Genomic DNA, 25287 nt, shown 5'->3' with positions numbered 1-25287 from the left:
AGTGAGCAGCCTCTGCACCCTTAAGGGATGAGATATATGACAGTCTTTCACCTAATCAGACAAACTGCACAAACACATTACCTTCATTATACATACAAGAGCTCTGACGGGTGTTTCCCCCCTCCTCGATGTGCATTATTCATTATGCTACATGAAGGGAACTTCTTCAGTGTGGTAGACATGCGGGGGAGCTGGGTCTTTCATGTCGAGCATGGAGCTTCTCCAGCTAGGAGTCTTGGGACCCATTCTTACCACAGTATCAGGCGTTGAAGACATTACAGTACAACCCGTTTCGTTAATTCACATGCACCCACAGTCACACACAGGCACAAACACAAAGGCATGCACACATGAAACAGTTGACACACTTCTGCCTGCACCGCAGAACTTATCAGGAATGTTGGACATGCTCATTGTCTTGTACTGTACTGCAAGTCTTTCTTTGAAAAATTCCCTTTACACACAGGAATTGTATAGTTTTTCGGCTGGTTTGGAAGGAACAAAAGGTAAACCAGGTTGGTACAATGAGCTGCTATTGCCAGAGAAAGAGAAAAGTGCAAATTACTTACATACAGAGAAAATAACAATAACCTCGTCGCAGTATTTTAAGCATTGGAATTGGATGTTTCTTGCCGATATGCAACTTCTTCTCCAAAGTATTTTTTTTAATACACAAGCATGTACCCAATACATTTTATCAAAGAACCAGATGTTTTTAAACACAGTTGTTAATCTTTTTCACTAATGATCCAATTGGCCAAAATTCATGCTGATACAAGCGTTAGAGTTTGTGACTGTAACTGTGAGTCACACAACATAATGAATGGGACTTCCAGAACCAGGGTTGCCAACACACAAAGCTCCTTCAAAGCCAAAGAAGACTTTTCAGAAACTGTAGCTTTTATGAAACAATTATCATAAAACGTTTTTGTTTAAGTCCTAAGAAAAATGCACAATGGAAAATCCTTCAATTTCTTTCAAAAGGGGAATGCCCAGTAAAATAGTTGGTGCTGGAAGCTTTGCGATATAGTGATGACTCACAGGGCGAGATGACGAACTACTGGATGGCGAAGGCCTGTCCTACTCTGCCTCAGATTGTCTTACCTTGATATTCTTGCCCTAACCCTAACCAATCTGACTGATCATGGCTAAACCTAACCAACCTAGTCTCGCTTTGCCAGACCCTCCTCCAAAGCGCACTGAAGGAGAGTCTGTCTACTCCACATAGCATTCGGGGGATGGGAGGGAAACGTGCTCTCGATGCTAACCGCTAACACCCTAGGAATATGCATCACTTGGCAAGCTAGGCAGCTAGGTCGCTAACTAGGCAGGAAATAGACATAGTTTATTCAAGAGACGCATTTGTACCATCGACCACTGCATCATAATTTACTGCAAACCACGCCTGTCACGGTCACCAAGGTTTAACTTGACACAAAAGAATTATACGGGTATAGAAATCTGCTCATTGTAGCAGTTCCACTGAAATAAATGGATTTTGCTTCAAATGTTCACTAAACGCTGGTGTGACGAGGCACCAGCAATTCTTTTGACCAGCAAACAAAGTCAAAATGTTCATTGGGATATTGAAGGTAGGATAAAGGTATGATATGCTTTGGAAAACAGTCAGCAGTAATGGAAATGATTTGTAGGTAATGGGCTAAAACATACAACACGGGTGGTATGGCCCTTTAAATGATGAAGAGGGGTATATTTTGCAGTGAGCTCACATCCACAAATACAGACACCTGCACATGTCAAACTGAGACTGTTCCTCTGGGTGTTTTCATCTCCACACAGAGGCACACTGGGAAATGTCTGAAAGCTGCTCCTAATCATGCTAAGTGTGACTAACCAACCCTGGCCACAGCCTCCTCAGGACACACACGTACAGATGTATGACTGTGATGATAACTTCTGAAGGATATACCGTTAGAAGCAGCCATTTAGTCCTCTGTCACTGGTGTGATGCGTGGGCCTATCTACTCCAGCAGGTACAGGATGTGTCCTGTAAAGTATGAGGGCCACAGCTAGCCACAAGTACTGGAAATTACATGGATACTGGGATTGTTGTAAACAGCATTAAGGAATACAAGTAGATTGGAGGCCAGAGAGGCTCTAGGACACATTATAACACAGCATGCAGTATAATTTTGTGACATTTAATGCGCCATTTGTGGTGACAAAATGTCTTAACTCAAGGTCTCGCTTTTCCACAATGGCATAAATAGTATCGAGTATCGAAAAATGCCTCGTCATTCAATTAAAAATTTCAATACCTAAGGAATAAATCTCATCAGCGTCAGTGAGCCAATAAGCATGCAGCATGCTTCTACCAAGATCTAATAATGTCTGTGATTAGCTGGGAAAAACTCTACGTTACACAGAGACGGGGCTCACATAGTAAGAGCTAAAAAATAAATAAAAAGATTTGTGCCATAATGTGTAATGTAATAATTTCTATTTGTTAAAATGGATTTATAAAATTGGTATGGAAAAAAGTACGTTAAGGAACTGTTATCGAAGTCACGGTATTGGTAGTCTATATCCACGTCGTTTCACTTCCGGGATTGCTCCGGTACCGCCGGAAATTCCGCCGTATGTCGTTCTTTTCGGTCGGATGTCCGTTACCTTCCGCTTTCTTTGTGTTGGAATTTTAAACTCCGGTGGATTTATGAGGACTATGGTTAACTGCTCCTCAGATCTCTGCAGGGTAAATCCAGACAGCTAGCTAGACTATCTGTCCAGTCTGAGTTTTCTGTTGCACGAATAAAACTAATTTTGAACGTTCACGTTCCACCAAAACAAGTTCCTTCCCGAGGCTATTTTCCCGAGGCACCGTTGCTCCGTTCGGCGCTTAGCACCGTCCAAGACGATTGTGATTGGTTTTAATAAATGCAAATAAACCAGAGCACGTTTTTCTCCCATCCCGGAATGCTGTGTGGAAAAGCCAGACCCTCCTCCACAACACTGTGGAGGAAGGTCTGGCAATGCGAGACTATGGTATTGGTATCGGTATTAAATACCCAGCCCTATTAAATGCTACTGGTGAAGATATCATCATGCAATATCGTTGATGATAAGTGACAAGACTAAAAAGTAGTTAAAAAAAATTCAAACTCTTCATTTTCGTCACCTTCTACCTTTTCTTCCCCTCTCGGCTCTCACTTTGTCTCTCTCTCTTTCTTTCAAACACACACTGATTGTCCATGTCAGTCCTTGGTCTCTCTCATTGCCTCGCATTGCCAGACCTATATTCATATAGCATTTATATAGCGCTTTTCTAGTCTTAATGACCACTCAAAGCGCTTTACACTACAGACACCAATAACCCCATTCATACACACATTCATTTACTGGTGGCCGATGCTGCCACCTGCACCAGATAAACATTCACACACCCGTCTAGAGCAATTCAATATCTTGCTCTAGGACACTTTGACATGTAGCAAACAAAATGATGTCCAACCATGTTTTTGATGCTCGGCCATTACGGTGAATTCATCGATACCGGTACCGATACCAATACTGTGATTTCTGTGACTGAGCGATGATAAAATCGAATTTAACACAAAGAAATTACAACATTACACATTACAGCACAAATCCTTTTTATTTATTTTTCAGCTCCTAAGTATCGTGGGGTTTTTCCCGCGTGTCTCAATGATGGGTAACATTACACAGCCAATCACAAGCTTTATTACATCTTGGTAGAAGCATGCTGCATGGTTATTGGCTCACTGACGCGGATGAGATTTACTCCTTAGGTATTGAAATTTGGTATTGAATGACAAGGCATTTTTCGATACTCGATACTAAGGTGGCAGTTCGGGCGGTGCCTAAAAAGTATCCAATTCTGAAGCCAACCCCTACTTATGAGCATCAACAGAAAGCCTACAATACTTACAGTAACACACGTTTATGTTTTTAAGATTTACATGAACATAATCCTGAATCAAGTCTACCTTGCTATACATGCCATGTATAAAATACACTAAAGTCTACACTACATTATGGACTATCACTACAGATCTGAAGGAAGCAGAGCTCTTAACTTTCTTAAACTGCCTCAGCGCATCACATGTAGATTACAGCTTTTAGCAATTCCCTTTCCATTCAGCCTGTCAGCCTAATCACTGCTTGGCTTTGACACAGGATGGAGGCAGTACTCAAGAAGTTACACTAACTGCTAAGCATAACATATATTTTCCAGCTCAAAAGAAAACAGGCTTAATGTAATATGTGATTTTATCACCAGCGTCAACATAACTACAAAAGTAGGCTCCTTCTTCAGCGACAAGCAACTGACAGACAAACAGTGCTTCCATCAGGACTCTGACATCTAATATGCTGAGCATTATATTTGTCATTTCATCAGGGCCAAAGGATGAGGTCATTACATAATGGTGTAATTAGTTGGGTTTGGTACAAAAACAGTCTTAGGAAAAGCACAGTGCCTGATAAGATGCCAATAAAGAGGGGAGGCGCAGCATGTTAACACCAGCTCTGAGGGACATAAGCCCCCTTTTAGATTTGAAGAGAAACACTTAAAGGCAGCCATCACAGCTACATCCTCTGCTGTTTTCATAAACTCGCAGCCACCCCGAGCTGTCCATCCCCTCGCTGAGCCTGGAGCCAAGCCAGGAACAATATTGTTTCATTTCTCACCAAGGCTCCTGTTGTCTGCTTTGCATGGAATAGCCTTGTCCTCAATAGCACTGTTGTCCTGATTAAGCTCCATCCTTCCAATTAGCTCTGCCTGCTCATGAGCTCCAGCAAAACTTTCTTGAGTCTGAGAAAGTGTTTTGGTAACACTTTCACTCGAGGAGCATGGCAATGCATTCCAAGCAGATTATAGATCCAGCTGAAGCAGTGATAAACCCGTGTCCTTCCTACAAAAATCTGTGAAAATCTAAACTACGAGGTAACATCAACATGTCCTATTCCACCCACCCACCCCTCATTTTCATGTCATGTCTATACTGTCAATTACAGTATCTGATACAGGTATAAAGGTTTGCTATGTCTTGTGTTGTTGCCAACTCATTTGCGCGTTAAAAAACAACGCTTGGTCAGGTGCCTTTGGCATTTGTTACTGATACAAAAAGTATCCTTTAGCATCTAGCCATTTGGCGTCACAGATTTTTGTGTAGGTATCTGACGCTAAGAGACACTGACCAAGCGTCAGTATTTTATGAGTTGGGAGTGAGATCATGTTGGTCGTTGCACTTGCTTGATGTTTTGGTTGTGTTAGCAAAGTTGTCAACTCGATAGTTTTATAACATAAGTATGTAATCATAACAAATGCATGTGTACAAATGTCTATATTTACAGGGGTGTAGAGGTGAATTGAACTTAAAACTGTAAAGGCGCCAAATCACAAAAAAATATCAATTCTTACTAGGCTTGGGTACCATAAATGCCTGCGCTGTTCTCTGGTAGCCTGAAACAGACATTAGAGACAATCATCACTGAAGAATCACGGCATGTGACGCTAGTTAACATTGCACAGCAGGTCACGTTGGCCTCCAGTTAGCTAGTAGCTGTTTCAAATACGGTTAACTTGCTGATTGCTAAATGGCTTAAATTGTGGCTGTATTTCACTCAAAGGATGTACAACAGTCTGCAGCTAAAGACACAGATGAGACTAGCTGCACTTTTCGAGACACCATGGTCTCTGCCGCAGTCAGAGTTGTCAGAGAAACAACACCGACAGGACTTAATGGTGCGTTCAACAGCAACTCGTAAGCTCAAGGTGCATTCAAAGTTATTGAAAAGTACACTTCCGCCATCTATTGGTTCTCATTTTCTTCATTTAACAGTAATTGACTGGTTATTACATTTTAATAAATAAATTATTTTAATTTGACCATATGTCTTGTTTACCATAAGTATTGTTTTTATCATTTGAAAAAACTAAAATGATACCCAACCCTTAATCTTACATAATGTTAACCCATACTTATGTATCGCATATGTGCAATAATCTACAAATATCATTGAAACGAAGCGTGATTTTATAAATTAAATTATTCCCCGGAGTCCTTATGTTTCTTTTTCCCAGCATATTTCCTTGGATTAAGATGGCACCAAGATCTTGGTTGCAGCTGTTGCCAAGGTCCTGCTTCACTACACCCTGCTACGCTCTGCGGTGCCCTGCTGCGTCTTGCTGCGTCCTGCTGAACCTGCTACGTCCAGCCATGCCCTGCTGTGCCACGCTACATACTGTAATGCCCTGCAGTGCTCTGCTATGACATGAACAACTACGACTACCATTTCGATTACACCTGTTCCATTATCTTTATTGTGACTATTATTGCCACTGTTCATCACATCCCCAACCGGCACCGTCAGACACCGCCTACCAAGAGCCTGGGTCTGTCCGAGGTTTCTTCCTAAAAGGGAGTTTTTCCTCGCCACTGTCGCACTGTCGCACTGTCGCACTATGCTTGCTCTTGGGGGAATTACTAGAATTGTTGGGACTTTATAAATTATAGAGTGTGGTCTAGACCTACTCTATCTGTAAAGTGTCTCGAGATAACTCTTGTTATTATTTGATACTATAAATAAAATTGAATTGAATTGAATTGAATTATATACAGCAGGGAAAATAAGTATTGAACGTGTCAACATTTTTCTCAGTAAAGATATTTATGATGGGGCTATCGGCATGAAATTTTCACCAGATGTCAGTAACAACCCAAGTAATCGACACATACAAAGATATCAAAACAAATAAGTTGTGTGTAATAAAGTGAAACTAGAACTGCAAGCAGTTATGAACGGGGTCCAAGCCTCCCCGGCGCCAGTACCCCCTGGCGTGAGTCGCCCCTGACGACGCTAAGAGCCCACGGAAGCGGGGCCCGCAAAAGGAGAACCCAAAGCACGATGGCGGTGAGGCAAAAGTCAGGAAATTTGACCAAGTGCGAGATACAAAGTCTGTAGTGAAATGTAATTGCAAATTTCCTCTTCATTGCGTAAAAGGCCAAAACACTCCTACCTCAATTATAGCGCCCCCTAAAGGGCGATCATCACCAAATCTGGTGGAGAGCCACAGAGTGGCATGTCGAACAATAATCTCAAGTTTAGTGATGATAGCATTTACTGCAGCAGAGATATTTCCATTGCAAATTATTCCCATTTAAATGCATTGACTTATTTGCCAAAAGGCCTCTACGTTCATTATAGCACCCCCTAACGGCCGATTTTCACCAAATTTGGTAGGGAGGCTCCGAGTGGGATGTCTAACAACAGTCCCGAGTTTTGCCCCGATACCTATTGATTGATTGGCCGAGATATGCTAACGTTTGTGTTTTGTGGCTAGCTACGAAAATTAGTTTGCTTGTAAATTGCGAATGGTGTAACGTAGCCAAGTTATTTTGATAGCTTTAAGTCAAGTCCGTATGGAGATGCTACCTACCAAGTTTCGTGCCAATAGCTTGCATGGCCTAGGAGGAGATAGAAAAAGTTTGTTTTGCGCATTGCGCGATATTGTGAAAAAAATTCTTAGCGCAAATGGGCGAAGCCTATATCATCAGACTCAGATGGATTCAAGGAACACGTGGATATAAGGGTTTCTAATCTGCAATGTAGATTTATGCAGTTTTCAACCAACAAAAATTCTTTTGATAACTTTTTGTCAGGTCGGTCTGGAGATGCTACGTACCAAGTTTCATGCAGATCGGTTGCACGGTCTAGGAGGAGTAAGAAAAAGCAAGTTTACGATAAATCGCGATTTTTCACACATAAAAGTCTAGGCGGAAATGGGCGTGGCCTATAACACATGATTCAGTTGGATCCAGGGAACGCGTAGATGTATGGTTTTTGAATGTCGGGTGTACGGTGTGGGAGTTATAAGGCCAAACGTGTTTTTTCTGCTATAGCGCCACCTAGTGGTGTAAGTGGCTGAATGTTTTTGTCCGAGGTCCCTGCAGGGATCTGGACCAGTCCTGAAAACGGCACCCCCCCCACCATGTACGGTTTAGGCTGTAGCATCTGTTTTATCGACGGAAGAATAATAATAACTAGAAAATGCATTTCCTGCAGAAAATGCGTGGGAATGCTGAATAGCTGAATTGCTAAAGCTAAACTGGATGAATAGTTTAAATCAGTAAGAAGAAGTTGAAGTAGTGAGAATAGTTGAAAAAGTGGAAATCAGTTTAATGAGTATGAATTTCATTAAAAAGTTGAATAACACCACCAATGTATAAAAGAATTTATTTTTATTTTATCTGAAATTATGAATCAGTATGACTTAAGTAAGACGTACAAATGCTGTGAGAAACATTGATGAAAATCCAGAAAAATTGAACAAATTGTTTGAAAAATCTCAAATGCATTGCACTTTCACTGCTGAAAAACTTGGAAGTTGGAAGCTGAACTGCACATAAGTTAAGAGCTGAAATACATTTATAGAAAAGCTGGAAGCTAAACTGCAATACTGTCAAAAGTTGAAGTTTCAATGAATTGACTAAAAAGACTTATTATCAGCCATATCCATTGCATAGAACAAACAAGCAGAAAGAGAGAGAGAGGAAAAAGAGAAAAGGGAGCAACTTTCTATCTATATATCTCAGTGGAAGAACACATTTTTGAAACAAGTATGCGTTAAGTGTTTACCTCAGGGACACATTGATTGATGTACCTCAGTGGGATTTGAACCCAGCCCTCCCACACGACAGGCATGTGTCATATTCACTACACCATCACCAACCAACAGTTGGAAGTGGAAGTGTGTGTATATGTGTGGCTGTGTGTGTATGTGTGTTTTGGTGTGTATGTGTGTGTCTGTGTGTGCGTGTCTGTGTGTGTCTGTGTGTGTGTGTGTGTGTGTGTGTGTGTGTGTGCGTGTGTGTTTGCGTGTGTGTGTGTGTGTGTGTCTGTGTGAGTGTGTGTGGGTCTGTGTGTGTGTGTGTGAGATGTTCTGTTATGTTCATATTAAACTGTCTGTAGTTCAGTCTGTCAAGTGTACTAATGCCATGGTTACCATGTTTATAAACACAGTATGGAATGCTTTGATCTCTGTGATGAGATCTCTTTGATCTTTAATCAGGTTAACGACGTGTCACCTGCTGAAACTGTCACCTGTGCCACTCTGGAGCTATTCAAAGACACTGAGAGCAAGCTCTTAAATAAAGGCTCAGACTGCTAAAACGATAAGGGGTATTAGTCAAATGATGTAATCGTGACCACCACAACGCCTTTGTGAATGCATCAATATAAAATTCATGAGGATAAACTTAAAAATGTGGGCATATCAGTGATTTAAGTGGTTCGCTCTGCGTTTCGCTGGGAAATGTGGAGGATGTTTAACATGGCAGCGAATGGAGGAATATGTGGAACTCTTGTCATTTGGAAGCTCAACGAGCCAAAAGTACAAGTCACATCGCATAACTGAGCGCATTGGCTGAAACTAGACAAGAAATACCTACGTTTTGATGTATAAATTGGGCAGGACAAGTAGATATTGTGGGCGTGAGAGCAATTTATATAGAAGGGACCAAGATAATGTTTTAAGGCTCTGTGCTTTAGTGTATGACATCATCCACTCTAGGTGGCGCAACACACACTCACTAGAAACACAGAAAAATCCTGAAATGATCACTAAACTTAAACAGCTTTTTCACAGAAACTGTAAAAGATATCAAAACACTGAGCACACCCCGAATACCTGAATATTTTGTGAACAGTTTAAAGTTTGAATCACGTCTGTAGGTGAAAGAATGTAGAAGGAGATACATTTTGAAGCAGAAGAGGATTTGAAGGATTTGAAGCATGCTCTCATTAACTTCAATGTTAAAAAAAGTGTTAAAAAGCTTCATATTTTGAAAAGTATAAATAGTAGAAAAAAAGTTGAAGAAGTCCCATCATTAGCTGAAAGAGCTGAACATTTTAAAAGTTGAATGGTTTTAATAGCTGAACGTATGCAGAAGTTACGGAGAGCCAAAAAACGTACGGAATAAGAATAAATAAAGAACTGAATAACAATAGTTGGAATGCTGCTGAACAACATTCCCACTAATAATAAGAAACCTTAGAAAAGCAATAGGGTTCCACAGCCCTGCTGTGCGAACGGCGTAGCTTTGCTACCGCCCGTTCTTCCAGCCTTGGGCTTGGACCCCTAATGACACAGGGAAAAATTATTGAACACACTTGCTGAAATTTATTTAATACTTAGCAGAAAAGCCTTTGACAGCTTCAAGACGCCTCCTGTATGAAGAAACTAGTCGCACAAATTGCTCAGCTGTGATTTTTGCCCATTCTTCCACACAAACTGTCTTCAAATCTTGAAGGTTCCGGGAGCATCTTCTATGAACTCTGATCTTCAGTTCTTTCCAGAGGTTTTCAATTGGATTCAAGTCGGGAGTGGGCCATTGTAACAGGTTGATTTTCTTTCTCTGAAACCTATTGAGAGTTTCCTTGGCTGTGTATTTGGGATCATTGTCTTGCTGAAATGTCCACCTTCGTTTCATCTTCAGCATCCTGGTGGATGGCAGCAAATTCTTATCAAGAATGTCACGGTACATTTCTCCATTCATCCTTCCTTCAATTATATGAAGTCTGCCAGTGCCACACCACACCATGATGCTCCCACCTCCAAACTTCACTGTTGGTATGGTGTCTTTAGAGTGATGTGCAGTGCCATTTCTCCTCCAAACATGGTGTATGCTATGACAGCCAAAGAGTTCAATTTCAGATTATATTCTCCCAGTATGTCATTGGCTTGTCCAGATGTTGTGCAGCAAACTTTAAGTGAGCTTCCACATGCCTTTTCTTGAGCAGTGATGTCTTCCGTGGTGTGCGTGCAGAAGCCATGGCGGTTGAGTGCATTACTGATTGTTTTCTTTGAAACAACTGTACCTGCTTCTTCCAGGTCTTTCTGAAGATCTCTGTGAGTGGTCCTTGGTTCTTCGACAACTCTTCAAAGTATTCTATGGACTCCTCTGTCAGAAATCTTGCAAGGTGCACCTTGTTGTGGCCAGTTAATGGTGAAATGATGTTCTTTCCACTTCCAGATAATGGCTCCAACAGTGCTCACTGGAACTTTCAGAAGTTTAGATATTCGTCTGTAACCAATGCCATCCATATGTTTTTGACGCGTTCAATACTTATTTTCCCTGCTGTATGGCTATAAATAGTCATAAGTGGTTCTGATCTAGTGACAAGTAGTTTTGCATAAGCCTTGATATGTGCATTTACATTCTACTGATGCATTTTCAATGAGTGTCTGGTGTTGTCCATTTATGTATTGTGCTGCAGAGTAATACACTGTACAGAAACAAATTCCACAGCCTTGGTCGTGTGGCTAAGAAACTTATCTATCTATCTATCTATCTATCTATCTATCTATCTATCTATCTATCTATCTATCTAGTAGGGGTGGGGGTAAAAATCAACACAGCAAAGTATCGCAATAATTTCCGTGGCAATACTGTATAGATACACCAACGTCAAGTATTGATCTTTTATTATATAAATCATAGGTGTAGATTTCGGGGAGGATGCAGGGGATATGTCCTCCCAGAATATTTAGAAGAGGTAGATTTGTCCCCCTCAAAAATTTTGACAAGACACTCCCCAAAAGAGGTAACCGTTCAGGGGGCTAAGAACATGTATATATCCTTCTTAGCTTTAAACATGTTTCCCAACCATTTCAGAAACCACTATGTGGACCGTACCATCTTAACCTTGCAGCGCACGTCACCTTTCTCTTTCTCCGTGAAATGTTACATTACGCTGCCTTCAAGTGCTGTCGGAAATGACCAGATCTATAAACGATCTGATGGAAAACAGTAACTATGAAATATATAGTCTACTTGTGCTACATTGGGGGATTAACACAACAGGGGCGTAGAAAATAAATAAAAATAAAGATATGATTTGTGCAGAAAAGGCACACAAATTGTTGCATAAACATTCACCAGAATGCAGAAAATTAAGTGTTTCACGGCTAAATTTTTGTGGGGGAGAACCCTCATACCCCCCGCTCATAATGTGTCCCCCCAAATGTTGAAACAAAACCTACGCCCTTGATATAAATAAAAAAGTTTATATAAATATAAAAATGTTTTTTTTTTGTGGTGAGGTCAGCAGGGGTGACCATCAGCGTGATATTTTCCTTTGGGGACATCATTTGAAGTCGGAAAAAAGGTAATAAATTGCAATATATCACAGAATACTATTTCTATCTATGTATATAGTGGGGGGATTGATACAGCATAGTAATGCGATATTATCCGTGGAAATCGATACACAAACGGCAGGTATCAATCTTTCTTTATATAAATTGCACATGAGAATTTAACTTTTAATAATAAAATAAATCTATCTGTCTAAAATATTTTTTCAGAGAGACTGCTCTGTACCTTCCACAAGTTGTAGGATCTCTGTGAAGAGGGTAAATAGATGAATTTCCATATTAATGAATGTATATGAATTAATAATATAATAATGACTCTCATCCTTTTTCTAACAAAAAATCTGACATAAACACAAACACTACTTTTTCCTTGTGTTAATCACCTGCAGGATCTACACATAATTGCACAGACATCCTTGTGTACTTCATGTTTGTTTTCCTTTACTTTGTTTACTTTGTTGTTTTTTTCTTTGGGATGATTCCTGTCTGTGTTTGTCTCTTCTGTTTGCTCCTGGCTCAGACACTGCCTCAGACTCAGTCCCTGTGGCTGGTTGACAGTAGCCAGGTTCCTATACCTGTATTTTTATGCAAATGATGATGAGTTGAATAAGAAATGCTGAATGGAAGCTGCATATTTGAATGAAAATTTAGAAAAAGTTTTGAAGTTTGTACAGTTGCTTGAGGCTAAAAACATTTAGAATGCTAAATTGCATTGGAGACACATTTGTCAAATATAATGACACACAGCATGTTTGGCATATTCAGTCTGATGAATAAATAGCTGTGGTTAAGTAGCTACTTTTGAGCTGTTTATGACAGCTGGCTTTGGACACAGCTTTGCAAAACCTCCCTGCAATGTTCCTGTTCAATAGTGTGTTTCTTTGTTCATCTCTGGACTGCATGTGTGAAATATGGCTGTAGGAACAATAACTGGTTCTTGACATGAATATATTTTTGACAGTCAGGGAGCTGGTTTAGATTCCTCATCTCAGTATCACTTTTTGTGACATAATGATGCTCATTACGGAGCTTAGACACTCAGGCAGCGGGAAAATAAGGGAAGAAGCCAAGCAAACTATGTTGCCATCAAAGTCACTCACAATCTCGGTCACAGAGCGGCGGTGAAACAAGTGCAGTGTTTTGTGATAAGCTGCATGCAGCTGGGTATTAAATTGCCTCACTCAGGATTAGAGGCTGGGATCTGTTGTGTGGTAAATCTGTGCTTTACCAACTGAGCTAAACTCTAAATGATGCAGCAGTCAGGCTCAAAGGACCTTCACCGCTGGATCCCACAGCTGCACACGTTGTGTATAAGAAATAGTTTTTGGAACAAACCACCAAATTAATGGAAAGAGTGACTTTTGCTTGCTCCTCATCACAGCTTAAGTTATTACCGACACAAAAATCACCCTTTAGCGTCTGAATGGGACTAGTCTATATCGACAACGTTTCATTTCCGGGATTGCTCTGGTGATGCTGAAAATTCTGCCGGATGTCCCTAATTTTCGGCCAGATGTCCGTCACCTTCTGCTTTCTTTGTGTTGAAATTCTAAACACTGGTGGATTTATGAGGACTATGGTTAACTGCTCCTCAGATGTCTGCAGGGTAAATCCAGAGGGTGAAACGTCATGATTGACAGCTGTGATTGACTCGCGATTGGTCCGGCAGGTATGTATAGGTGGGTATGTATAGGTGATCGGGCTCCACTGCCCGATCCCTACTGCGCAGACTCTGGTTCCAACATTACAAGATGGCAGCGCCCGTACCTGGGATATTTTGGTTTCACTTCAGTACAGTGGGATGAAGTGGAGATGCGTTGCCATCGCTTTGTTGGATGGATGTGGTACTAGAAGCAGTAACCCCCCCCCACACACACACACACACAGACATACAAATTTGTTGTAATTTTCACGCTGTACTTGAAGATCTCATGTAGAACGAAACCTCAGCGGAGCAAAACCAAGGAAAAAAACGATCAAATGAAATCTCAACACCAACTTCCAAATCAGCACAGAACAGCTCACGTAATGAAAAAATAAAAGTGAATTATTTGTTGTGAAAGGTTAACGCTTCAATTTACGTCAGACTTTTAAGATTACTGTTCATCGAAGTCACACAGTAATGACTAGATTAGCTGCTGGTCTTGTCTTGTGCCGTACTAATCATGTACAGTATGTGCTGTCATATATCCTCTATACTAAAGATAACGCATTTAAAGCAGCGCCAATTGTATTAAAAGGTACACACTTCCTGTCTACTAAATGGCCGTGGCTTCGTATAAAAGTGTAGTGAACATCGTGTGGATGGATGAAAAGTTACATTCCTATAATCTATTAATATCTACGTTAGATATTTACACAGCTAAAAGACATATTTAGCATCACAGAGATTAGTTTTGTTAGGGTGTTCACAAACTTAGTTGACCTTAGCATATCTGCGTTGCCTGAGACAGAAACGGGTCTCAAACCCTGATTTGTCTGTCTGAAAAAACGTGTGTCATAACCACGCAATATTAGATGAATTACCGTATATTACAGGAGAAACTCGCAGGCAGTTTCGACTTACATTAGCTGTTTAAGTTTAATTACTAATGTTAACTAGCATTTTAGTTAGCAATAATTAGCCTGTGTCCATGTTATCTCCTTACCTACGCTTTCCGTCTCTGCAAGATTGGGAATGATTGAGATTTCACTTGGCACAGCTACCAGAAGACTTACAATGAGACGTCTCTCTCAGTTGGAGGCTGCGCAGTAACGCTCAGCGCTCACCGGAAAAGTGCTTCAAATATCCTTCACTAGTCTCCGTCCAGAGCAACGGGATCTGTTGGTCCAGTTTATATACTGTCGATGGTTCTAAACCATCTCTTGTGCACGTCAGTCAAAGTCAAATGAAAAGCTTCCACATAATCTGCACACGAGTACATGAGCACGTCTTGCTCACATTGACACAGATGTCACGCATTCAGAGTAACGATCTGCAGAATATAAGGAGAACTCATTAGAATATTTCTGTCATTTTATAATTCCATATCTTTGAAGTGGAGTTTGTTGACTCATTTTCATGCCTCATTTATGATTTGAAAACCACCAGCAAAGCCCCTGTAAATCCCTTCATTCTGTCAGCGAGTGACTCACACTGACTCTACAACACACTTCATTTAGTGATAATCGTGGCCGTCATTATAGGACAAACAAACAAACGCCACAGTGTAATGGATTAGATATGCAGCGAAAACTGGGCCAAGTTGGAGTTTGTATTGGAGCGGGGAAGGCGGGTGGAGAGATGCTGTGATGTGGCATAACTGCGGTGGAAAAAGATCCTTTGAAGGTGTCAGAGCGTGGACAAATTAGAAACGAAGACAACGCCATCCCATCCGATTCTATTAGGAGACAAAAGGAACATTAAGTGATGCAGATTAACATTGCGCACGCAGGAGTAATAGGCATGATCAAAGATAGAGAAATGGGGCTTTTGGAAACATCTCCAGTTAACTCCTGCAACTCCGGCTCCTGCAAAAAAACTGGGGGTCGTACAGCTGTCACGTCTTTCTCTGTGCCCCCCCCCCCCCCCCCAGATACACACAATGCATGCTGGAGCCTTGAGGAATAGCGCACGAGCTAGCGCCAAAGCGAAAAAACAAAACAAAAAAAAAAAAAAGCAAAAAAAAGCAACAACAAGGCAGAGAGAAGGAGATTAACATATAACAGCGGAGAGAAAAGAGCTCTGTTCATCAAACATACAGAATTTGCTGCACTAAAGACGCAGACAGGCACACTCTACAAGCAGGACCGCATACTGCATATGGTACAAACACTAAAGTACTCCATATACACTGTGGAGGATGCTGTGGTTGCATGTAGGGAAGAAGAAGAAGCCTGTTTTAATGTAGTAGATGATGCTGTCTTTACTTACCAGTGCATTTCCTATGGCAAAGCCAACAGAGTCAGGTCCCTTGGTCAAAGATACACATTTGATTTTGTTGTAGTGACAAATAGATCTTTTTTTAATCAAAATAGTTAGCTGGTAGTTGATGTTGGGATTTGATTGTTCAGTGTTGGGCAGAAACATATTACTTCATTATAATGTTACAGTAATTTAGTTAATTTTTTGTTGTTATAATGAGTAGTGAAAGGGCCTAACACGCTGATTCTTCGACATTTTATGCATCGGCTTGTTTGGAGCATGACTTGATGCATGTATAAGTGAAGCCAAAACATCTGGATCGCCCCCTGGTGGGTGGCTGAAGTCATAAATGTCATAAACCCACCCACTCCATGTTAACGGATGGGACATGGACCAAACTAAAAAAGTATGCGTTAAATACAATATACAATAATAAAACAGATAATTTTTCCCAAACATGGTTTTTGTCTGTTTAGGTAGTTCTGATCACGCTGATGTTTGTTCAAGTGTTAATTTTTCTGATAAGTATGGTATTCATTAGTTATTTGAAGGTTTAAAAATGGGGTGAAACGTCATGATTGACAGCGGGACCTCGATACCGCTGCTCCACTGCCCGATCACTGTTGCACTAATCTATATCGACGACGTTCCACTTCCAGGATTGCTCGGTTGCCGCCAGAAATTCCGCCGGATGTCCTTTTTTTTGGCCGATGTCTGCTACCTTCCGCTTTCTTTGTGTTGTAATTCTCTGGTGGATTGATGAGGACTATGGTTACCTGTTCCTCAGATCTCTGCAGGATAAATCCAGACAGCTAGCTAGACTATCTGTCCAATCTGAGTTTTCTGTTGCACAACTAAAACAACTTTTGAACGTACAACGTACACACGTACGCTCACTTTAGACAATAAGTTGTGATCAACACGTCACCAATATCCACAAATGATCTCACAGAGATTACGTGTCATCTGTAAACTCAGAGCACTTTCTGTTGTCCCAAACCTCCTGTTGTTACTTTACAAAAGCATAATCCAACCCATCCTGCTGTATTGTTCCCCCTGTTTCTACTACATGCTCACCATTTCTAATAAAAACAAACTCACACACATGTCGCCTCCAAAATGATCAGCTCCCCTACATCCAACATCTCAGACCTGAACGATTGAGCCATCACACGCCTTGCCCTCACCATTGTCAATGACACCAATCAACCTCTATATCCACACTTCACACTGCTGCCACCTGGCCGCAAATACAGGACTGAGGTGTAAAAGGACTCGATTTAGCAGAAGTTTTGTCCCTTCTGCCATAGCACTGCTGAACAAACTATCTCACCGACTTTGTATAAATCCAGTGTGGCTGTTGTAAATGTGGTTGTTTCTATGTATCTATATTTCTGTCTTTATGTTATCTGTTGATGTATTTGTCCATGTATATTGCCATGCGCATGAAAGAAGCTTAGTTCCCATCCACTTGTCAATCAAATTATCTGAAGTTTGTAAAAAAAAATTCAAGTGAATAAAGCTGGTGAAAGTGTGTTTCCATCCAACGGCTTTAAAGCGAATAAAAACCTGTGCGTAATGACGTCACATGCTGTTTTGCGGTCAAATTGGTATATCAACCTACAAATGATTCATATCACACAAGTTGTAATAGTGCTTATGTGCCAGCTGATAGCGACATATCAAGCTATAATAAGAAAACAACGGCGCTATCAACACATTGCTATGATGATGCAGATGCACGTAAATGCCCGATGACCACAGAGGTGGCCTGTGGTGTGGGAAGAGAGCACTCCAAACTGATCTGGAAGATCGTGTTTTAGAGACACTTAACGGAAACCCTTTGGTTGAAGCATTTTCGGATTTGACCTGTTGTGTAATTTTATTGGCCCCCGTTCCTTGACCCAGATAAGCCATGGCCCTCCGGTTACAACCGAGAAGCATATTACAATTGCGCTCTACAAACTGGCTACATGCACACAGAGTACAGAGTGGTAGGCGAAACGTTTGGGGTCAGCTAGACCACCGTGTGTTTACGGCATGTGCAATGCCATACGAACAAGGATGATGCAAAGGTATATATAGGCTGCCTACCTGGGGTGGATGAGGCGCATGAGATCTTGTGCCACAGGTGTATGGCACAATACACATCCCGCAATTAGACCCCCCGCTGAAGGCTGCAGGGATTTTGTCAATAGAAAGGGCTGGTCATCAATCGTACTACAGGCTGTAGTAGACGATTGTTGCATCTTAAGGCACATTTGTGTTGGCACTCACGGTAGTGCGCATTGGGCGCGCGGTCTTCACCACTTCTGACCCGTACAGGTGCGTCTGTTTAACCATAAAATGACCTAAAACTTTATCGCAATTCATTATTTATTCAGCAAGTAACATTTCCATCAGCGTTTATCGCATAAGCCGTATATCGATCAAGAGAAAATCCGGTGAGACCGAACGTATAAACTTTGAGTCGATAGTCATGAAAATCTATCAAATTTTACTGTTTCCATAAGCCATTTTTCATTTGATATCACTTAAGTCGCATAAAAACGTGTGGATGGAAACATAGCTACAAACAATAAATATCTATCTAAAATAAATCTAAATATCAAGAAGATTGTGATTGGTTTAAAGAAATGCCAATAAACCAGAGCACGTTTTTCTCCCATCCAGGAATGCTATGTGGACTAGCCAGACCTTCCTCTGCAGCACTGTGGAGGAAGGTCTGGCAATGCGACAATACAACTGCGCAGACTCTCTAGAAAATTACAAGATGGAGGCACCCGTATCCGGGATATTTTGGTTTCACTTTTGTACAGTATAGAAGCGTCGTCCATCTTTATGTACATGAGTTAGGTGGGGGGATTAATATCATATATTAATATCAACTCTACGTAGAGTGGAGAGACTGGTATGGGACAGCTAGCTTGGCGCAGATAGTGGAGGAGGAGGAATATGATCTTCCTTAAGTCCAAAGTTATCTTATTTCCATGTTGTGTGTTGGCAGTAGCCTATATCCAGGAATCACCTGGTATTGTTTAGAGTTGGAGGGTGTGTGAATCCCATAGCTCTAGCTGATGGCCAGGAAATGCCTCTTTACTGTAGCATGGCTGCTTGGTAAAACATAATGTCTTGTTTTCTATTTGTACATGTGATAAAAATAGAAGATCCAATGTGTGAGGGCTTTGGAGACGTTGCAAGGCAACTGGCTGAGTAATCAAAATAAATCAACAAATTAATTAATTTTTCTCCAATGGGTACACTGTAAAACTGCTTTAAATTAACATAAATTTCCCTGCTGCCTTGAAAATTTTAGTTAAGTGAACTTAGAACTGAACTTAAGAAAACAAGTTCAATACATTTAAGGTATGAAGTTGGATCAACAACGGGTTAGTTGAACAAACAAATATTACAGCAAGATTTGCTTTTCAATTCCTTTTTCTTAGTTTGGAGAATCAGTTGTTTATTTAACTTAACTTACAGCTGTGGCTGCTGTTGGGGCTACTAAGACAACATGCAAGTGTTGGGTAAAGACTGATTTTGATACTAACCTACATCGTAGTTTGTATTATTATTATTATATTTGTCTATATAATATTAGATTAGATTTCATTTGTATTATGAAAAAAACTTATCTAAATATATATTAAAGACACAATAAATTATTCTTCAAACTGCAAGAAAGACGGGGTCTCTGGAGAGTTTTAACTGACAATGCATGCTGGGAAGTTTGCTAATATGCTAAAAATGTTTCTGTAGAAAATGAATAAGTTTAGTATTCAACTATTCAATCATTTCAGGTCAAAAAACTTCAAGTCAGAACAACTTATAAGTTGTAAAATGGTCTGAAGATACTATTTAAGTTGAATTAACTCAATATCAATAAATCATATATTAATGTCAAATTAATGACAATAAAATGAGTTGATTCTAGTCAATTCCTGTATGATGTTTTACGGTGGCAGGCAGATTAGTAAACTTATTTGATATACGTTTTCAATTAGTAATAAGTAATTCATTGATTCCATTTTCAAGTAAGTTGCCCAACGCTGTTGCTGATTCCCACAGATATCAAGCCTCTCTTTTCTAAAACACTATACTTCAAGGCCCAAATGCTAAAGTAATCTCCACAGTGACCCATTGATGAACAAGCCGTGCATGTGCGGCGGATACACATGTTGGTGAACATAATGCTGCATTGGCACAGGATGAACCAAAACAGCATAATGGATCATCGTCCTCATTTTCGCCCAAGGAGCGGGTGCGTGCGGCGCTGCTGCTCGAGCCCAGTGACTCATAATCCATGTCGTCTTTCATTTAGCGGGAAGAGCAGTTGGCGTATTGCGATATGGAAATAAGAGGAGCTGATCAAAGCTCTCCTTCCCTGGATGAGCTCCTCATCTGTCTCTCCAAGGACTCGCAGCCTGCCAAGCGCTGCAGCTCCTAATACAGACGTTTCAGCACTCATGCCCAACCACCCGCCATCATTAAAATTTCATACTGACACGTGGCATACAGATTCCTGCGAGCCCTACAGGCTCCACTGTATCCACCTGACTGACTCCAACGCTCTCTCCCCCTTCTCCCCCATCCACACTCCAGTCGGATGATTGGACTGGTCCGAGGTCTGAGGAGAGATGCGTATCAGTGGATGACTGATTTATTAGGACAGTATCGAGAGGGAGAGTGAAGCAGGATGTCCAATTTTAGATATTTACCAGCTGATCTCAACGCTTCTCATGCCTGCGAGACACTGAAAAGTGTGTTAAGAGGCTGCACAGAGATTCTGCAGGAGGATGCTGGACATATTTTCACTTTCTGGATGTGGAAATGAACAGAAATCTGGGAATATGCCAGATGCAGCATTTTAACACTGACACACCTTTATCTATCAACATATTAAGTTTTAGACTTAAGTGTAATTACAAGGGATAACAAGATTAGTTTATTGACATTTGTCAGCCAATATATGACTTCCACTACTATATCAGTATCTGATTTATACAGGTTAATCCACAGTACGATACTCACTATAAAGCTCCGTAAAGCCGAGGAAATCTCCAGATTCAGGTGGTAGTTATCTGTAGGTTAATCGCCCCATTCACATTGTGACATTGTTTTCACTTTGTCATTTGACACGTTGTTATTATAACAATATTAATTACAGCTCCTTTAAATAATCAGTCGGATAATGGATAACATAGTAGTCGTACCTTTCAATAACAAAATGAGGTTCAGCAATAAAGACATCTTTTTGCTTTCTCACAAACTGATCCTTCATTAAAACCGGCTCCTGACCTCATACAGTGATATAAACATTGTGTCTTAATTTAGTCATGTCACCTTTTGAAAGAAATGTGTAGCCATTTTAAATTGTTGTGCTAGGAATTTGAATTGCATTTATGAGTGTCACACCTGCTTGAGTCAGTTGGTTTTAAACAGCTACATGCATCATTTGAAAGTGAAACAGTGAGGTCATTATTTTGTCATCTTAATTGTCCAATCTGGATAGTATTAGTATGTATGTTTATTTTTTGCACAATCACATGACCTCTGAACATGTGATGTGATGACAACTGACAAGGGTCATGGGTCACTGCAATCAAAAACACCTGGAAGGAGGAAGGAGGAAGGCCAGATTGTGGGCCGAAACATTGTGTGTCTTATTTTGCACTATTAAAGTATTTTTACGGAGTATTAAGCTGCGGACTTTACCTTCTTTGAACATTTACTCTTTTGTCCTGCACCAGCAACTACATGGATGTGCATAACATTGTCTTTGTGTCACAGAAGCATTTAAAGCCCTTGCCATCCTCCGTCCCACTCTCTCCTATAGCATTTCACAAATATTCCTCCAGCAGCTGAAATCCGTGCTAGTCTTTCCAACTGTTGTGTGATTGATGCATTGAGAAAAAGGAGCGGATGCTTGCTTTGATCAACATTATCTTCATGCAAATTCCAACCCACCCGGGGGGGACGCACATGGCACCTTCGCTGCTCTGCACCCTTGCTGATTGTATTTGGGGGACACCAGGATAAAAACGCATCAAGATGCCCAGAGAGGCATTCCATCTTCCTCTCTCTGTCGTTATTCAGGCATGACAAGAAAATGAGCGCCGAGATGCCTCCGGTTCTATTGTCATTCAGCTCAAGACAGAGGGGGGGGAAGGAAATGATGCAGGGGTGCCAAGGCTGCATTTGTGTCATTTGCCAAAACTCTGTTCTAGCACGATACACTCCGTTTACCCAACTTGAGTGGAAACAATTGATTTTTGCCCATTTTCACAGCAAACAGCAGGTAGCTGGAAGCAATGGAGATACATGAGAAAAGGAATGTTAAATAAAGAAAGCTCCTCTTTTTTTTCCCTCCATGCTCTCGTTCATACTTTACACTGTAGATTTGATGCATCTCTGTTCTGTGTGGGAGACAAGTAAGAAATCAAGCTGACATGTGAGAAGGCAGCTGTGTCAGGTATGAGGGGGAAGGGAGGCACATTTTGTGGAGGATGGATGTCAAAACAGCTGCAGGATGATAACTCCCCAACAACACAATACTTTAGAAAATCTAAATGGTAAAATATTTACTGTGCTCAATAATAGCAAATGTGCCCATACAGTAAATAAAAAATATCTAATTCAGCAATGTGGGAACATGTGATTTTTAAATATTTCATATGTGGGATCTAGGACATTACATATGGAAACATCAATTTCACATGTAATACCACATGTGTAACATTGTTCACATACAGGCACATGTGTTCAGTGGTGGAAGTACTCAGACCTTTTACGTAAATAAAAGTAGCGATACTTCTGCTAAGTCAAACTCATGCATTCAACATTTTACTTAATGCCGACATTACACCAAACGACTTTTCAAGCGATTCCACTGTTGCAGACTGAGAGTCTTGCTAGAGTTGGGCGAGCTCCCGACGTCTCCATCGTTTGGTGTAAGGTCATAAAACTCAGTCCCAGTCAGTCTTTTTCCCGTCTTGACGTTCTGACTAAATCAAACGTGTTTGATATTATCGTAAGTTTGAAGTCTTGGTAGTGAAGTTAAATCATGTGAACGTCAACAACCAATGAGGACATTGATCTGCATGTACGGCAGAACAGAAAATCTGCAAACTTTCCCTTTAAGTTACCAGCTAATGCTAGTGGTAACTAGCTAGCTTGGTTAAATCTTTCAAAACAAATCTAGTTGTAGTCTTGCAATGTGCGACCCTACAAGATCCCCAGTCTTTACATATCATTTAACGTTAGATGTGGTAACCCTTCCTGTTTGGTGCTGGAGGGAGCAAACCCATTGGTTGTTGACAATGTTCACATGATTTAACTTCACTACCAATACTTAAAACTTAAATTTTTAATATCAAACACGTTTGATTTTTTCAGAGGGTCAAGACGGGAAAAAGACTGACTGAGTTTTATGACCTTACACTGAAACGATTGAGACGACGGTAGCGCCCCGACTCTGGCAAGACTCTCAAGATTTCATTCCCATATTGGAAAATAGTCTGCAACAATGGAATTGCTTGAAAAGTCATTTGGTGTATGGTCGGCATAACACAAAAAATCTCTAATTGTCTATTGCGATATATTACAGCCTTTCGCAATGTGTTAATTGCGCAAATTGATATTGCTATGACGGTAAAAAAACCAATATATTGTGCAGCCCTAATTCAAACCCTGCCCAAATTATAATTACTGCGTTGGAGTGTTTATTTGCTGTGAATATGCAACCACACTCAGTTGTAGTATTCTATAATATCACGTTCATTCATCAGTCCATTGGGCCTGCCCTGTATAAACGAACACAAGCTGCAGTTCAGGAATTATCGACAGGTCAGAGTCTTATGATGGAGCCTTACTGACATTAGTTTTATTTCATTTTTCTTACTGACAATATGCCAGTGTTTGAGTGCCTTAACTGTTACATTAATTATAGTCTATATCCATAACATTCCACTTCTGGGATTGCTCCGTTGCTCCAGAAATTTGCTGGATGTCCGTCACCTTCCTCTTTCTTTGTGTTGGAATTCTAAACTCTTTTAGTTTTTGAGGACTATGGTTAACTGCTCCTCAGATCTCTGCAGGGTAAATCCAGACAGCTAGCTAGACTATCTGTCCAATCTGAGTTTTCAGTTGCACAACTAAAACTACTTTTGAACGTACACATGTTCCACCAAAACAAGTTCCTTGCCGAGGCTATGTTGCAGCGGCTCCGTCCGCCCAAGAGGATTGTGATTGGTTTAAAGAAATGCCAATAAACCAGAGCACGTTTTTCTCCCATCCCGGAATGTTGGGTGGACTAGCCAGACCCTCCTCCGCAGTGCTGTGGAGGAAGGTCTGGCAACGCAAGACTATAATAATGATGACCAATTAGCCACAGTGGATGTTTATATATTTCAATATATATATTATTATATATATATTTATTTTTTTTATTTCCCCCATTGTCCCAAAAACATACCATACTGTGACCCCAAAACTGAGATACATACAGAACGATGAATTTTGTGTAGCGTTAAAACCCCTATAAGGTATACAGTATAACATGGATATACTCAGGTAAAGTACAACTACCTCAAGATTGTACTTAAGTACAGTACTTAATACCTAGTTACCTTCCAACAAGTTACCTTCTATTGATTAATACTAATCCGCCGCCTGACTCGTGTGTTGTGCTCTCCGTAGCGATGCCATCATTGGCCTTCTGAGGTGGTCAGAGCTGGAAGAAGTATTCAGATCCTTTACTTAAGTAAAAGTACTAATACCACACTTTTAAAATACTCTGTTACAAGTAAAAGTCCTACATTGAAAATGTTCCTTACGTAAAATTATGTATCAAAAGGAAAATGTACTTAAAGTATTAGAAGTAAAAGTACTCAATGCAGAAAAATCCCCCCATTTTAGAAAGTGTAAAGGATCCAAACAGTTGTGTGTTTACTGTCTAATTGTCTAATCTTTTCAGCTGGACTTGTAGACCGTTATATTGTTGGGTAGTTTCATTTATAATAAAACATAAGATTTCATAAATAACATTTGTTTTGTGTGCAAAATTCTTCATTTGTAAAGTAACTAGTAATTAAAGCTGTCAGAAAGCTGTCAGATTATTAGTAAAAAGTACAATATTTCTCTCTGAAATGTAGCGCAGTAGAAGTATGACGGCATGGCATGAAAAGAAAAGACTCAAGTAAAGTAGTACAAGTACCTCAACATTTGTACTTAAGTACAGTATATG

The sequence above is a fragment of the Sander lucioperca genome, chromosome 16 (assembly GCF_008315115.2).
Source record: "Sander lucioperca isolate FBNREF2018 chromosome 16, SLUC_FBN_1.2, whole genome shotgun sequence".
Taxonomy (NCBI): domain Eukaryota; kingdom Metazoa; phylum Chordata; class Actinopteri; order Perciformes; family Percidae; genus Sander; species Sander lucioperca.
This window is presented reverse-complemented; position numbering follows the sequence as displayed.